This window comes from Dromiciops gliroides, chromosome 5, assembly GCF_019393635.1.
Source record: "Dromiciops gliroides isolate mDroGli1 chromosome 5, mDroGli1.pri, whole genome shotgun sequence".
NCBI classification, from domain to species: domain Eukaryota; kingdom Metazoa; phylum Chordata; class Mammalia; order Microbiotheria; family Microbiotheriidae; genus Dromiciops; species Dromiciops gliroides.
In genome coordinates, this window is record NC_057865.1 from 16,816,461 (window position 1) to 16,830,820 (window position 14,360).

Consider the following 14,360-nt stretch of genomic DNA (forward strand, 5'->3'; position numbering starts at 1 on the left):
CATGTATACACATGCATATATTTGCATATATATGTAAATATCGCACACACATACTGTGTGTCTTCTCATGATTCTCTGGGTTCACAACACTCAGTGTGCTAATGCTCTCCTAATATTCATGTACCACAGGCCATTTGGTTATTCCCTTACTGAAGGCCATAAGCTCATCACTCACATGCTTCTCTGTATACAAAGCCATGGGGCATGTGCACCTGCAAGGTCATGGGGGTTTCTGATGACTCTACCCCCACTGAGATGAATGGAGATGCCAACTACTACAGACCTGGTTGACTTTCTCTGGGGTTGGCCCAAGGATATGGGCATGGTCTCAGACAAGCCTGGAGGACCCACAGTGGAACCAGTTAGGGAAGGGCCTGCTGTGAGTCTAGGTCAGCCTCATACACCAGAGGACCACTCTAACATTCTGGTGTGGGCCTGAGGGAGCGGAGGAAGGAAGATGCAATCTCTTTGCAGGCAGGGATAATTTGAGTTTTGACAGATAAATGACTTTTGGGATTTTCTCACGTTTTCTATGTACAGGTCATTGAGGGATAGTATATAGGTTCATCCACTGAGAGCCAGAAGGGCATTTAGAGATTAGCTCACCGAATTTCCTCATTTTACAGATCTCAGATCTAGAGAGTGACTTGCCCAGGGTCACACAACTAAGTGTCGGCAGCAGGATTTGAACTCAGGTCTTCTTACTATAAATCCAGTACTTTCTGTTGCCCTCCAGTTAAGTAATTTAAGGAAGGAGGAAAGTAGGGAGGTTAAACTTTGAGCTCTTCTGTTTCCTCCAGCTTTCTTCCCCCAACACACACATGCACACAATACCCATACAGGTACTCACCTACACACATACACTTGTCCAGAGCTGTTTGGAGAAATACCAAGAGAAGGGGCAAAGAGTCCTTGCATCAGCGACTCTCCAGTGCTGGGAGCCAGAGGATTGGTCAGGAGCCTTGGGCTCAGATTATACCTTTGTTATTCCATATGGACTAATGACCTCCCTGAACAAGAAATCATTCTCTCAGGTCTCAGGTATTTATCGCCTTCCGATACCTGGATATTTTTATCGTTACAGCTCCGGTCATCATTTGGCGAAGCTATGTGCATTTAATTCTCTGAATCTTTTCCCATCAGTCAATCTGCAGAGCTCCTTAATTATTTTTACAGCATTTCTCTGAACTCCTTTCAATTTGCTGGCATCTCGTTCCTCGGGCAGCGAGGTACCAGAAATGACTGCAGCGTTCTAGAGAGGAGTGATTAGCTCCCTGGCATGATGTAATGCCTCACCCAAGGAAGTTGGAAATCATAACAGCCGTTTGGGCTGCCATTTGTAACCCCGGCTCCTATCAATTTGGTTGTCTCCATCAGCCTGGGCCTTCTCGCTTACAGTGAAGGCTGGTGCATCGTTCAATGCCACAGTCAGTTACAGCTGGAGCACATTAAGCCACTGCATGTTTGTTTATACAGATTGCTATCCAGTCATAAAAAAGGAAATAGAAAAGAAAGAAAAAAAAGCAAGGAGAAATATGCCTCTGGATTGGGGTCATGCCCAAGAGAAGTCTTCAGATGATAGGATACTGGGCATCTGGAAGCCATTAGTCCAATCTGATAGGTGAGGAAATCAAAGCTAAGAGAAGTGAAATGACTGGTCCAAGGTCATCCAGGCAGGGTCAGAGTCTGGATTTGAACCCAGATCCTTCCTTCTGTCCCACTGAACAAACCACTTGTTCACCATCTTAACTGGGATTAAGTGGCAGACTTTGAATGCTGATCCTTCCTGAGGGGTGTGCCCTGACCAATTGCAGGAGCTCACAAGGAAGGAATACTGGTCTGGGGCTGAGAAGACCCTCTCCATGCAGGGTGTGGACTCTCCCACTATCTTGTCCTCTGTTGAGTGGACACAGACAATTTTTGATTGATTTCCAGTGACTGGGACGACTCGCAATACGATGAGCTGCCTGGACTCAAGTGGACAGATCCCTCTCAGATGTGGAATTCAAGATGATGACCGAACGCCCCAAACCCTTATTATGACATGTTTTGTGGCCTGTTTTCTCTTTCCTCCCTTTCCCCTCTGCCTTCAGTCCTTCCTTCCAGAGTCCTGTGGGAATGGGGGCGGGGAAGAAAGGATGTCCCATCTCTACTCCCTGGAGAAGTTGATGGTGACTTGCTGCAGAGGCTTGTAGACTTGTGCTTGCCAACGTGACCTGGCAGGAGACTTTCTCAGCCTAAGATATGGCAGCATTTGGGGCACTGAGGGATCTCTTCCAGATGAACATGGCAGAAGTAGACATATATTTGGAGAAGGGAATGAGCATTTACAAAACACCTACTATGTGCCCTGGCACTAATATGTGCTAAGAACTTTTTAAAAAAACAAATATTTTCTCATTCAATCCTCCCCACAGCCCTGTGAGACAGGTGTTTTTATCATCCCCATTTTAAGGTGAGGAAACCGAGGCAAAACAGAGATTAGTTAAGTGGCTCGAACAGGATCCCACTGGCAGTAGTGTCTGAGGTGGATTTTTAACTCTAGCATTCTATCCATTGTACTATAGTGGTAGATAGCTTGAGAAAGAAGTTCATGGACAATTTTCTAAATCCAGTCTTCAATCTCTCTCTCTCTCTCTCTCTCTGTAGTTGCGGGGGGGGGGGGAGGACAGAGAAGGAGGGAATACAACACAATTTTGATCTCCAAGGCAGTATGATCCCAGAATCTACCCTTCTAACCAGAGAAGAAAGATTTCTTGTCTCGATCCAGTCTTGAGGCTTGCCTTATGGTAGCCTCAAGGTTGAGAATTTCGAAGTTTGAGAGTTCAGGAATTTGGTCTAGCTAGAGAAAGAAGAGGATTTTCTGAGACGCGTTGCCTCTTGAAGAAATAAGAGTAAACCCAGAGGTGATTCTTGCACCTGGAAGAGCAAACTATAGCATGTGAAAGGGAGTGAGATTGGGACTTGGCGCCCCTTGTTCTTATAGTAAGTGTCTGAGAAGTGGTGGGTTCATAGGAAAGGAGGTTGCTGTGTAAGCGACCCCAAATATGTTTGTCTTCAAAATAGGGTATATTACTCAGGGGCACTATGAGTCTTGGGGTGCCCATGAACTCTTTGAGATCAGGAAATGTCTTTTTGCCTTCATTTGTATCTCCAGCCCTTAGAACAATGCCTGGCACATAGATACTTACTAAATGTTTGAAAGCTAGGGATGCACTAGAATGTCAAAGGATTACCCTGATAGTATCCCCAAATTCTTTTCACTTCTGAGGGGATTTAGAACACAATACATCCTTTATCTGTGTTCACTATCTCTTCATGACCCTCAACCACCCTCTGAGTGCTTGTTTTTTTTGAAAATTTTTTTTTCGGGATCAGTGACTTGCCCAGGGTCACACAGCTAGTAGTGTCAAGTGTCTGAGGTCGGATTTGAACTCAGGTCCTCCTGAATCCAGGGCTGGTGCTCTATTCACTGAGTCACATAGCTGCCCCCGCTGTGAGTGCTTTTTATCTTTTGACTATTCTGTGGATGAAATAAAGGCTGGTCCTTTATCTGATACATGTTATCTTGAATGCTTGTATGGGATCTAGGGACCCGTCACTCACATTTGTGGCAACAGAGACAGTGCTACACCTAAGCTATATTTGTATATTTTCCAAGAGATAATAATAAACCCACCAAATAAAATGACCTTCTGGGGTCATCCCTCAGGAATTGACCCAGTCTATGTAACTTAGAGTTTTGGCAGACCCTAGGCAATGGACAGAGGGTAGCTAGATGCCTGCAGTGGGTAGAATGCTGGGGCTGGAGTCAGGAGACTCATCTTCTGAGTTCAAATCCAGCCTCAGTCACTTTACTAGCTGTGTGACCCTGGGCAAGTCAATTAACTTTGTTTGCCTCAGTTTCCTTATCTCTAAAATGAGCTGGAGAAGAAAATGGCAAAACCACTCCAGTATTTTTGTCTAGAAAACCTCAAATGGGGTCACAAGAGTAGGACATGACTGAAGAACAACAAAGGCAATGGGTTTCATACACATAGACAAATAGATTTTCTCAGCTCAGAAGAAATTGTTGGTAAGGTTTTTGTTTTGTTTTGTTTGTTTTTAGTGAGGCGATTGGGGTTAAGTGACTTGCCCAGGGTCACACAGCTAGTGTTAAGTGTCTGAGAGGCCGGATTTGAATTCAGGTCCTCCTGACTCCAGGGCCGGTGCTCTATGCACTGTGCCACCTAGCTGCTCCTGTTGGTAGTTTTTGATACTTTTGATCGATGATTTTTCAGGTTAATACATGTTTTGACATAAATATGAGGGTGTCATCCGAGTGGATAATTCTAGGTTTGGGAGTCCCTTTACAATGCAGGTCAGCAACTTGCCTGAAAACTTAAGTCTTAGCAGGTCACCAGGATGTGCTAGCAGTTTTGTGATTTGCCATGGTCACACTGTCTGTGGGCATCAGAGACAAGACTTGAACCTGAATTTTCTTGACTCCAAGACTGGTCCTCTAGTCACTCTGCTACACACTCTTTCTCATAAATAATTCTGGGACATTTTTTAGTCTGGATATGTGATTTTTACCTGTATAGGAAACTCTTGGGACAGAAACTCCCCCCACTGTGTAGATGGTCAGAAGGTTACCTGGGAAATGGACAGGTTAAGCGACTTACCCACAGTCATACAGCCAGGATGTGTCAGAGACAGGAATTGAACCCAAGTCTTTTTTGCTCCAAGGTCTTGTCTTTGGGCACTATCCCATTCTTCTTCTCATTAAATAGCCATCAAATTATGTTAAAAGTTCCAACTTCAACATTCATTTTAATAGATACTGCGTTATCTTAAAGCTTCTTCATAAATTTTACCTTAATTTTTCAGCCTTTCCCCTCCTCACACTTTAGCTACTTGCGTTTTATTTCTCCAGTCTCTCTGCCTGACTCAAGGTGAGATGCTTCTGGTTTCCTCTTTAGAGGAAATTCTATGATTCTTCATATGGCATCCCTCTGCATCATTAGCTCTAGAATTATGGGACTGGCCCATGAGAGCAGGTGTAGCTTTCAACCCCCAATATTTGAAATGTGGACACAACTCCCTTAAGTCAGAGCTCAGAAAAGTATGAGAGGGGAGAAAGAAGACTACTTGGAATTTTCACTTTCCACAAATCTCTAGATGCTGATAAAAGTCTTAGAGCAGATGCCTTCATCACTTAAAACCACTTAAAGATGATTTTTGGAACACCTTGTATTTATCTTCTGTGTTGTCTCCCACATGAGAATGTAAGCTTGTAGAGGCAGGGGACTGTTTTTGGTTTTTTCTTTGTCTGTTTAGCACTTAGCAAGCACAGTGCCTGGAACACAGGAAGGGCTTAGAAAATGCTTGTTGATTATTTAATCAATTGATTGGTGTTGGTGGCTTATTAGGCTAGAATCAAGAATGGACTTGATGGCTAATTTTGTGGCCTGAAGTCAGGAAAACTCATCTCCCCTGAGTTAAAATCTGGCCACAGACACTAACTGTGTAAACCCTGGGCAAGCCACTTCACCCTGTTTGCCTCAGTTTCCTCATCTGTAAAATAAGCTGAGAAGGAAATCGCAAACCACGTCCAGTATCTTGCCAAGAAAACACCAAATGGGATCAGAAAGAATCAGATACAATTGAGAAACAACAGTTAGGTGACAAAGTGGGATAGAGTACTGGCCCTGGAGTCAGGAGGATCTGAGTTCAATCTAGACTCAGACACGACATTTACCAGCTGTGTGATCCTGGGCCAGCTGTGTGATCCTGATTGCCTTGAAAAAACAAACAACCCTCCTCCATCCCACACACAACTTCGTCACAGAAGTCCTATGAGGTAGGTAGGATAATTGTTACCATCCTATTTCAGAGAAGAGCAAAGAGATGTTGGGAGCTTAAGTGGTTTGCCCACTATCATAATGCTATCAAGGGTCTGAGGCAGGATTCACATCTGTGTCTTTTGACTCCAAGCCCATTTCTCTTTCCCATTCCTCATTGCCACCTCTTCTCAAGTTATTTCACTTAGAGCTTAGGGAATCTACTTCATTGTCTTCATGCTATTTCTCTTGTTTCCCAGATTCACCACTGCATTCTGGGAGGTCAGCTTCTACCAAGAGGTGATACAGTTAGATGGGTTTCATGGCGGGCTGTTTTTTAAACGACCAAGGTCATCAGCATCAATCTCTCCTTCCAGAGAGTCTTTGGAAGAAAGAAAACAATCGCCCTGCCCCCACTATAGACATCTAAGCCCCCACCCTCCAAATCCCTCTCTCCTAGCTCTGCAAAAGCTGAGCTGGTTTCCTCTAACAATTCTCTGACTTTTCCTCTCAGGATCATCCTCCTCCTGTATAATTTATAAAAGTGGGAACAACGGCAGAATTGTTCTCCTAATAGATTTTGAAGATTCCAATTTCCATTCTGCCACACAAGACTGAGAATCCACTTGTGTTCACTTATCTGTAGCTGTTCTTCATCCCCACACTGCATCAAAAATCAGGTTCAGGTGTAGGTTAAAAGCATGCATTTACCTCCAGAATATGGGACTTATTAAATATCTCTCCACAATTAACATCACCATATCAATAAGAATCATCATTAGGAGCTGTCAATCAGAGGCAGAATTTTGCTTCAGGGAAACAAAACAATTGAAATGATGGTGAATGCTCCCTCCTTTTTTACATGCTTCTCCTTAAATTGGATAATTATGTGGCTTTTCATTAGATTCCTCTAAGCATAATAGATCACAATATTCACCCTTTGACCTTGGTGATGAATGTCTCGGGTGAAAACATGTGACAAGCAGTGTTCTGAGGAGAGTCAAATATGGAAAAACAGGAGTCTTCTAGAACTAAAGGGGGAAACAAGAGAGGAGGGGAGCTGCCTTTAGTCACCTTTAGTCCCAGATTTGGGTGCAGAGGAACTAGGGTTTAACTGGGGGACAAATGGATTTTACCATTTTAGTGGCTTGCAAGTTCCATGAATCAACAGTATCATGTGGGAGCCAGTCCAACCCGGTACAATAAGGATTGTTTTTTATATTAAGTTAACAAGCATGGAGAGACAAAGAAAGACAAACATACTTTCCTCCCTTATGAAGCTCACATCCAAATAGGGCAGATGATGTACAAATAACCATGTACATACAAGGTATATGCAGCATAATTAGAAGGGAACCTCAGGGATGGATAAGAATTGATTAAGCTTATGCTGTATACAAAAGAAGCAGTGAGATTCAGTTGACAGAGAGCTTGGTCTTAGAATCAGGAAAACCTGACTTCCTGTTCTACCCCTGCTAGAATGACCATTTGACTCCAGGCCAATCATTTAATCTCCCAGGGTCTGGGTCATGCTCCCCGAGGCAGGAGAGAACTCGGAGAACTTTGGACTGGAGATTCGAATCTACCTGTGTAGAAATTCCTCAATGGGAGTCCTCTACATCAATGAGATCATAAGTCTGATTCAAAAAATTCTGCACAAAACTCTAGAGATGCAAAGACAAAACACAAGCAGTCACCACCCTCACAGAGATGTTATTTTATTGTCTAAGACAAGCTTAGTAGGCTGGGAGGTTGGAAAAAGGAGTCATGCCTGCTCACGACCACACCTGCAATAGCATGTCTTGTTCTGGGGGTCACATTGGGAATTGAATGATAGGATGGAAGCTCATTGCAAGTAGGACTGGCTTTAATTTCTGTATCCCTGGTACCTAGCCCAGTGCCTGGCACATAGTAGGTGCCTAATAAATGGTTCCTGATCAATTGGTTGGTAAAGTGGAGAACACTAAGGGAGAGGTATCTTAGGAGACTGAGGGAACCTGAGAGTTTACTACATGAGTAGGGTTAGAGGAATTGGGAATACTGAGGATAGGGAAAAGAAGCCTGGGGGAGGGGGTCATGTTTGATTACTTCCCATGTCTGGAGGGCTGCCATCTGGAAGACTTGTTCTGCTTGGCCTCAACATGCAGAACCAGCAGCAGGGAATTGAAATGGGAAGAGGTAAATCGAGGGCTTGATGTCAGGAAAACCTTTGTAGCAGGTGGAGCTCTCCACAGGGGGAGGGGCTGTCTGCTTAGGCAGTGGGTTTCTCCTCCCTGGGGATCTTGGAGCAAACCCTAGATCACAGTTCACTGGGGTGGCTTCCAATGCTGCATTCTGTGATTCTGAGGATGGGAGCAGCTCCCAGTGAATGTTCTCCTGCCAAGAAAGAACAAATGGACCCTGGGAGTTGAGGAGGCTGCAAAAAAAGGGTGATGTAGCATGGCTGGCTCCTGGATGCAGATGCAGACATTCACTCCACAGTAAGTTGGGAGTCAAGGGAGGAGATGCATCCTGGAGGGCCCAAGATGGTGATTCTGAGGGCACGTCCAGCCTTTGCATTGGTATCTTTATAATGCTCTGAAGCTGAAGAGGCAGCAGCACAGGAGAATATAAGCTTCTTGAGGTCAGGGGCTGTCTTGTTCCCTGACAGAGAAATAAATGCTTGTTGAATGATGATTAACTCATTGTATGTGTGTGTGTTTAACGAGGAAATGCCCTGACCTTCAGGGTTCTCTACTTTTGTCAGCATTACTAGGGAGAAATAAAGAGTGTCCTGTTTTTCTGCCTAGCCGGGCAGCGCCTGTAGCCTGAGCAGCTTTCCTGAATGGGTCAAAACCTGGGGGTTGGGTGGGGTGGCCACCTGCAAGTCTTCTCGAGTCCTTCAAGAGTGACTCTGAATCCCTATTTTGTAGTGGCAGAAAAGAGCAGAGCACAGAGGAGGCTCCTGCCCAGGTGGCAGGAAGGGAAAAGTGTTGGACAGAGTCTGAATGTGGCATTTGGCATAACCCAGGGATCTAAGTGGGCTTCCTCTCCTGAGCTTCTTGCTGATTCCCCAATACACATATTCAGAACGGGTCAGGTGCAGATGTTCCTCTTACAATGAGAAGGTCAGGCCATTGCTAGACCTGTCCACTAGGAGAAGATGTCCTGTCCTCTGAGTCACATGCCGATTAGCCCACAGCTTCTCCTTCAGTTGCTGGTGTGGTCCTAATCCTTTGTCTTTTTAGATTTTGGAGACAGAAAAATCTGTTATAACACAGTGAATTAAAAATTTTTTTTTTATTATTTTTGAGGCAATTGGGGTTAAGTGACTTGCCCAGGGTCACACAGCTAGTAAGTGTCAAGTGTCTGAGGCCGGATTTGAACTCAGGTACTCCTGACTCCAGGGCCGGTGCTCTATCCACTGTGCTACCTAGCTGCCCCCACAACACAGTGCATTTGCTATGGATTTGGCTCTCTCATCTAAAGTTGGTGGAAGGTGAGAAAGGGCCCGGTGTGCCTGTGAGTTCCATTTCTGCTACCATGGACAGCACAGAAGCCGATGTCTCCCAGAAGCCCTTCTGCCGTACACATTAATGGGATTTTTGTTCCCTGGCCTCAAACTTGGAATTGATTTTCACTATTATTTATTTGATTCTATTACCATCAACAGCACTAGTTATAGAATGACTTTTGATTCATAAGAAATGTGGCTGAGAAAAGAACTACTGTATTTCACCCTTCACCTTCAAGTCAATTTCTCCTATGTCTTCCTGTTTATGTAAGAAGCAGATGTGGATTATGCAGGTGCTCATGTGAAGTAAAGCTGAGTTCTCCCTTTTGTATCTCCAGGTCACTCCTAGTCAAGGCCAACTGCTCACCTAAAGCCCTGACCTACACTGGTGAGGCTGCCGGGGGACAGTCACCCCATTGACCCTTACTCACAGCCAAAGCCTGTTTTAGATTATGTTGCCTGGGGTTCATCTGTGGGTCTTCAGAGGCTTATTACTACCTCTCAAAGCTCAAAGTAGAGTGAGCAAGAGAGCATGAGACCCCTTTGCAGAACATGTTTTCCTTGGATTAGATGTTAGCAAGCACTTCAAGACTTTGGAGAACATCACATTCACCCCTTTCCTTTTTTTTTTTTTGGCGGGGCAATGGGGGTTAAGTGCCTTGCCCAGGTCACACAGCTAGTAAGTGTCAAGTGTCTGAGGCCGGATTCGAACTCAGGTCCTCCTGATTCCAGGGCCGGTGCTTTATCCACTGCGCCACCTGGCTGCCCCCATATTCACCCCTTTCTTCATTTTATAGAAGGGAAAACCAAATTTCAGAGAGAAGAAATTACTTCCCTCCCCTCCTCTTTCCTCCTCTTTCCTCCTCTCCTGTCCTTCTGTTCTGTCCCCAGTGCCTGGCACAGATCAGGTGATTAATAAATACCTCTTAATTAATTGATTAAAGGGACCTTCAAGATCATCTATTTTAATACTCCCATTTTAGAAATAAGAACAGTTGGGGCCAGAGAGGAGAGATGACTTGCCCTGATCACATAGATAGTGAGTAGGGAGTCAGGTTTTGAATTCAGGTTCTCTGAATCCCAGCTCATTGCTCCTACTATTCTACTTTTTTTTTTTGTGGGGCAATGAGGGTTAAGTGACTCGCCCAAGGTCACGCAGCTAGTAAGTGTCAAGTGTCTGAGCCTGCATTTGAACTCAGGTCCTCCTGAATCCAGGGCTAGTGCTTTATCCACTGCACCACCTAGCTGCCCCCCTACTATTCTACTTTGTGTTCATGAATTTAAAGGCAAAGGGATGGCAAGGTAGTACAGTGGCTAGAGTGTGGAGTCAGGAAGACCTGAATTCTAATCCTCCTCAGACACTACTGTGTGACCTTGGGCAAGTCACTTAACTTTCATCTGTCTCAATTTCCTCATCAGTAAAATGGAAGATACTAATAACACCTAATTTAAAGGGTCATCATTAGGATCAAGTGAGATAACATATGTAAAGCATTTTGCAAACCTTAAAGCTCTATATAAATGCTACCTATTATTTTTGTATGTTTAGATATAAGTAATGCAGTTTGTTTCAGAGGTAAAGGACAGGTGGTTGGAGTAGAGACTAGGTAAGAAGCTCTCTTCATGACTATTCAGTGTGATGTGGAAAGTTCACAGGTATATAAAGGTATATTTAAGAAAACCCAGGAAAGCTGAGTGTAGACAGTCAACTTGCAATTCTTGTCACAATTACTGGAACTTGTGGGAGAATCATCAACTCTCCATGCTTCTTAGTTCATTGTGGACCCCTGCCTGCCTACTCTCCTGATTGTAGCCCTTACAGATGAGCCCCAATCAATACAGGGTTGAGTAATGGAGACTTACTGTAAAAACACTCTCCAGTTGCAGGATTGATGCCAACAGCCACACCGATCAAGAGGTGGAGGGCCACCTGTATATTTCACATCCCACACACAGCATTCTAGAGATCCAAATATTTATCCAGTGACCGTCATTTCATGTGGCTGCCAGGCCAACTCATTTGCCTTTCTTGAGTTTTTCCTATTCACCATTTATTAAAGCATAATAGCACATTATTACCTTTATATACCATAATTTTCCCAGCTATCCCCCACCAGATAGACAAATAATTTGTTCCTAGTTTACAGCTTTCTCAAAAAATTCTGCAATAAATATTTTGGTGTATATGAAAGATATCCCTCTGTCTTGACCTTCCTGGTGCAAATGGCCACTCATGGTATTGCCAGATCAAAGGGTACAAACACTAGTCATTTTCTAGCATGATGCCAACTTGCACCACTGTTCTCTCAGTCCTCAGGCTTGCAACCTTGGTGTCATCCTGGGCTCCTTTCCTGATCTCACTCACATATCAAGCCTTTTGCCAAATCTTGTTGTTTCTACCATCATGATGTCTCCCAAACATCCCATTCTCTTTGCTCACATAGCCACCAACCTAGTTTAGGCCCTAATCACCTCTCACATGCTTTATTGCTATAGCCTTCTAATTGGTCTCCTTGCCACAAGACCCTCTCTGCTCCAATCCACCTTCCACTCAGCTACCAGAATGATATTCCTGTCACTCACCCCTCTGCTCAATAAACTCTAGTGGATCTCTATTACCTCCAGGACCAAAGACAAAGCCATCTGTTTGAAACATAAAGTCTTCTCAACCTGGCTTATTCCCACCTTTCTAGTCTTAGCTCCTTTCTACGCTCTATAATGTTCTTGCTATTCCTCACATATGACATTTCATTCCCCATCCCTGGGACTTTGCAGAGTCTGTCCCCCATTTCTGGACTGCTTTTCATATGAAGGAGTCAATAAATGCCTGTTTACTCACTAACCTTCACCTCTTCCTTTCTCTGGTTCTCTTCACAACTCAGTTCAAATTCTACCTTCTTCAGGAAGTCTTTCATTGTCCACCCCTCCCCCCAGCTGTTAATTCCCTTCCCTCTCTATCTCTAGTGATTACCAAGTGCCTAGTAAATAGTAAGCATTTAATAAATACTTGTTGGGGCAGCTAGGTGGCACAGTGGATAAAGTACCAGCCCTAGATTCAGGAGTACCTGAGTTCAAATCTGGCCTCAGACACTTGACACTAGCTGTGTGACCCTGGGCAAGTCACTTAACCCCCATTGCCCTGCAAAAAAACCAACCAAACAAAAAATACTTGTTGATTGTTTGCTTTCTTTCCATCCACAACTCCACCACCAGTTTATCAGTATGCCTATTTTCCCATAGTCTTTCCAGCATTGATCATTTCCACCTTTTATTAACTTTACCCATTTGCTGGTGGGAGGGTGAAACCTGCTCTGTAAGGCATCTTTCCTCTTCATTGACAACCATTTCCCTTAGTCTTTAGTTTAGACTTTCCCTAAATGCACAGTCAGTGCTACACAGTTTAACACTTTGTAGTTCTTTGATTATTACAAGTGTGGGAATCTCTTCTCCCCAATCAGACAGCAAGCTCTTGGAGAGCAGGCATCACATCTTAGTTTCTGCATTCCCCACAGTACCTAACACCTGACAGGTAGGTTGATAATGCTGGTTGTTTCACTGTATTGATAATCCTACTGGCCACAGCGCCCCTTAATCCCTAAGACTGAACCCACATTTACTAGAGGTTTCCTCTGGATGTGGGTAGTGGCCACCATTCTGGCAGAGACTTTGGTGCCTGAGTCATGCCTCATAATTCCTAAAATGTGACCCACATTAGAGAGGTACAAAATTCTTCCTAGAATGAAGCTCCCTCTTTCCAAATCTTCCAAAACCAACCTTAGGAGCAGAGAGAGTTGAAAGGGACCTCAGAGGCCATTTAGTTTGACCCCCACATTTTACAGATAAGGATAGACCCATGGAGGTCCAAGGTCACACAGGTAGTAACCAGCAGAAGGGGGATTCGAATCCAGCTCCTTACATACTAGTATCACTCAGTATTCTACAGTATCACCCTGCATCATGACTTGAAGGGATTCTGGAGGGTGGGGACAAAAGCTGGACTTCCTTTGTGACCATGAGATGTTACCCAAACTTCTAGAGCGGTGACCTTTATCCAGCCCTCTCTTCTCTGTGGGGGGCATCCAATCAAGCCCCATGCTCTTATTAGGGGATAATGGGATTGGATCCAGTGAGGGTTGCCTGGCTGAGGCTACAGCTTATTTTAATCTTCAATGTTAATAAACTTGTGGCTATTACTTTTTTTCCCCACCAAATGTGCCTCACACCTCATTGCTCCCAACCATTAGGCAATTAGCTGTTTCCAGCACCTCTTAAACATGGTGCAATTATGCTTATTTGGTGAATAATGATGGAACTTGGAGGCAGCAAACACAGGGGTGCCTAACTCTCTCACCCTCTTCACCCGGGGCATGTACTTGGTAAGCCTTTATGCTCCAAACTGGGTACCCATTACGTACTTAATGAGAACTGGAAAGGATGGTTCATCTTCTGGCCTCAATTCCAACCCACAACTACATGGTCCTGGATTAGTGGATGCAAAATGACTAATAAACCCCGCTGCTGCACTTTTGGAAACCAACCAATCTAGTTTGGGAACTGAGTGTCCGGATGCTCTTCATTTCCCTCGACATGGGAAGTTTCCAATAGGTCTTCAGTGGGCATTAATGCAACCCAGGCCAATGATCCCTTTATTTACCAAGTTGTTTAATCTCTCACTTTTATTCTCCCTGTGAGCCTGGACTGGGATTTTTCATTTCCCGAAAACTTCCATGATTTTCACAGCTGCTTAAACAACCTCTTGTCTTCAGGTTTTCATTTCTTCCAGGGCTGCACAGAGTAAAGTGACTGCCAGTCTAGCTGTCTACTCCATTTCCAGAACTGTATTGCAACTGAAGGATGCAATTTATTTTCTAGGAAGGGACAGTAGGGGAGTTCTGCAGATTATAAAATCAGAGATGGGGAAATATTTCAGAGTGAGCATCGGTGTCTCAGCCTTCCACAGGCAATGCCCTTCCTTCCCTGCTCTGGCATGGTACCACTCCTCAATGTGGCTGCTCCATTGGAGCCAACAGTTATATTTCTATTAT